Source organism: Lycium barbarum, chromosome 2 (genome assembly GCF_019175385.1).
Source record: "Lycium barbarum isolate Lr01 chromosome 2, ASM1917538v2, whole genome shotgun sequence".
Classification (NCBI taxonomy): Eukaryota; Viridiplantae; Streptophyta; class Magnoliopsida; order Solanales; family Solanaceae; genus Lycium; species Lycium barbarum.
The window spans coordinates 118395044-118398909 of record NC_083338.1 but is presented as its reverse complement, the minus strand read 5'-3'; the positions used below and the strand labels follow the sequence as shown (position 1 = coordinate 118398909).

Sequence of the window (3866 nt, the reverse complement as noted above, 5' to 3'; positions counted from 1 at the left end):
GCCGGGCGAACCCGCTGACTCTTGTTACGCATAGAAACCCTTGAATCAGTAAAGAAGAAATACATAGTAAGCTCTCCAATATTTTTTTTTTCTTTTCATAAGTAAACTCTTACATCATGAAAGACTCGTGACATAAAACATAATAGCATATCGGCTACTGGAGCCGCTTACAGACTGACAACCCAATACCCATTGCTTTGTCTGCAAAGTCTCTAACATAGAACAGAACATCATAGCATATACTTGGACTTGGCAATTCTCCGGGACAAGTGGAGTTTGCCATCTCCGCTGGAACATCTTTAGTAAGGTCTTCTAATCATCTGGGAGTACCTGCGCGGCATGAAACGCAGCCCCCGAAGAAGAGGGGTCAGTACAAGTAATGTACTGAGTATGTATGGCATGAATAGTGACATAATAAAGGAATATGCAGTATGAATAATAACGAAATAGACATATGGATCTTATCTTGGAACAGAAGTAACCTGTACATATGAATGCCTTTCTGCGGATGCCATGCATGCTTAGTTTCTTTTTCAGAAAAACGGTGCTTCTTATTTACATATACAGAAAACAGAACATTTCAGAAAACGGTGTCCTTTATTTACATTCACAGACGCCGAGTACATCGGCTCTCCCACCCCCCTCCCCAACAGTGTCCCAACATATTATATATATATCACATATATACAGACGCCGTATCCAGCTCTCCCATATCCCGCGTCCGGGCATCTCGCGTCCGGGACGAAATCCAGCTGAATTAGGTGGTGATATAACAGTGGCCCTTCCCCTTTCCCCATATACATATACATATACATATACATAGTCACATTCGTATACATATGTCATACAATTGGCATGATGAGAGCCCAAAGAAAGTCATGTGTCCATCGGAGTGACGTAAGGTCGGTGACCTCCGATTACGTTATGGAATAATCATGGTCACTTTGTCTCACCTTGAAGGAACGAGTATTTTAAGGCGATACTACCAACGGAAAATAGCCTTAAGAGAGAGCATAGAATGAAATCATGGGCATTATATCCGTCAATTCATATGCTTTGAAGTCTTTTAGAAACTAGTGTCATAGCTACGGAATAAAATTAAGGTTCAAGAACTAGTATAACACTTTCATATTCACATTGGATTTTTAGCTCAAGGCTCTTAGACGTGGAATCATTCTTGTCGTACTTATCATAGGCATGTTCTCTTTTCTGACATCATCGTTATCATTATCGTCATGGAAGTATTCTCGTTGGGATAGGTACAGTACTTGTCATTTGGTAATGGAATAAGGATCGAAGGTTTCTTTTGGATTCAGCTTCAAAGTAAGTCAAGCGGAACAATAAGGTAAATCCGGGAACCAGTGGGCACACCTCGGATCAAATGAGGCGGCGTACCAAATTTGCATATGTTACATGTCATGGCGTTACTTGTGAGGGTTTTAGGGTAGTCGGGTCCTATTTATGCGAGTTCTAGAGGTTTAGGAAATTCTTCCAACATTTTGCACACTTTTTAATTCAATTCTACTGAATGAAAAAAGGGAAACTTTAGGCGCGGATTCCGGAGAATAGAGTTGTCCCCGAGGCTCGTATTCGACCTATTATGTCTAAGACATGCCAAAGAAGGAAGGGTGAAGCCTTACATACCTTTTCCGCTCCTTTTGCTTCTCCAAACTCAAGCTCCAAATTCACCAAAATCTACAAATTGGTCACATTTACCAAACCTTAATTAGAGCATTTAGAAGTGGGATTTTAAAGTAACATTTGTCTGCCGAAATTTCGGCAGCATTTCCCCTGTAAATACATCGTCCCCAAGAATCTATCTTGGCCAATTTCAATCAACAACAATCCGGGAATTCAACCCGGCCAAACTATCAACACAATGCCAACAATCATACCATAAATTTCAATAATTTTACTCAAAACACCTTCTAACATTAATAACTCATTTCACATAATTCAACGGCGTTTTGTTTAGATTCCAACCAACTACCACAACATAATCCGCAACCTTCCAAATTAAATGAAACATCAATAACACAGTTCTTACCTTTAACTTCAAGAACCACATCAACAATCTACACGTCGACGACTTCATTTCAAACTACCAAACCATCATTTTCATCAGAGAATCCACATTAACAACAACTAGAATATCAAATAAAATCAATTTACCATAGCTACCAAAACAACCCCTTAGTCGGCCACAACTACATCATGCATATTTCCATGGATTTTCATTTTTTTTTCATGAATTACAACAACAACCAACCTACTACAGAAATTTAGTTCATTATACTTACATTCAACAACACATACAAGGCCACACACACACCATGCTCGGCTACAATTTCAACATCCATATTTTCTTATGAATTCTATTCTTTCCCACATACTACAACATACCAAACCATTCATAACACAATCAAGGAGATGAATTCTTACCTTTCCTTCACAACTTCTCAACTTAGCTAAGGTTGGAGTTTTGCACCAAAGAATAATTCTCTTGCTTCAACAATTATACCATGTTGGAGAGCATCTTTGAATTAGTAGAAATACTATGAGAAATAAATTTTTGGGGCAAGATTTTTGGTCTTCTCTTTCTCCTCCTTCTTGGCCGAATTGGCCCCTCCTCTTTCTTCTTCTTCTATATTTTTTTTTCCTTTCTCTACAACTTCTTGATTTAAAAAGATGACCTCTCCTATCTATATATATACTTGGCTTCTTCAAGCATGTGAGAAGCACATGCTCTCTTTATTCATTTTTTTTTCTTCTTCTAGAGCTTGCATCCTTTTTCTTGAATTCTCTTAAATAAAAGATGACTTACTTGTTTCATTTTAGCCACCACTTCTTTATATATACACTTAGGCCCCTTAAGTAAGAATGTGGACACTTGGCCATCCTTTCTTTCTCTAGAGAATTCCCCCCCTTTTTTTTGAATTTTTCTTAGAATAAAAGATGACCTAATATCTTACCATGTACACTTTGGTCTCTCAAGAACTTTCTTGAATGCCTTGTGAAATTCCCATTTTGCCCCTCGACTTTCCTCAATATTACCATTTACCATTTTGAAATTTCTCCTTTTTGCCCTTAACCTTTCTCAGTATTTCCGTCCAATAATATTCATAAATGATATTCATAACTAACTTGTGCACAAATAGTTTTTTGAAAATGGTCTCGCCTTTAACTTTCCACGACGACTTTGAAATATCCAAACGTGCAAAATACGGGCTATAACATCCTCCCCCCTCCCCCCCCCCCCCCCCCCCTTTAGAACATTCGTCCTCGAATGTTCATCTGACTTTGTGGGGTCTTGTAGCACTTCGAGAGGGGGTTCCTTTATATTTGCCCTTTCCTCCATGTCCATTCCATATATGTTATCCTACTTTCCTTACTATCAAACTCCTTGATCCTTACGTGAGTCCTCATTCCATGTCATGGGTTTCTTTCATAGCTGTTCTTTCCATTATGCCCGTTCCTTATCCTTTACCTTATTTTCCTTATAATCGAACTCCTTGACCTTTCATGAGTCATTGCTCCATGTCATAGGTCTTTCTAACTCACTGTGTCACCTCATTATCCTTGTTCTTTCCGGGTCCTTCCTTTTCTAGTATTGTCTCGTCACCGCACCTTAACGGAAGCAATGTCTTAGTACGCAATCCATACTTAACGATTCAATGTAGCCGTAGGCTATTTCTTTATCCTCAGGTCTATCTCTTAGTATACTCATTGTTATTTCGCTTCTACTCTACGCCCAAGTATTCTTGCGACACGCCGACATATTTTAAACTCTGATTCCGAGCTAATAGATTTCCTTTGCTGACACTTGATAGTGTTGCAATTCCTTTTTAGGTTTACTATAATATGGC

At 38.7% G+C, this 3866-nt stretch overlaps 1 long non-coding RNA gene across 1 annotated transcript; it reads right to left on the bottom strand.

The window, feature by feature from the left end:
* Positions 1-278: 278 nt before the first annotated feature.
* On the bottom strand, positions 279-2762 carry LOC132621620 (uncharacterized). The gene is made up of 3 exons (XR_009575596.1): positions 2443-2762; positions 1645-1695; positions 279-330 (listed from the first exon to the last, which is right to left on the bottom strand). It is a non-coding gene; the product is annotated as an uncharacterized LOC132621620 (long non-coding RNA).
* Positions 2763-3866: the final 1104 nt, after the last annotated feature.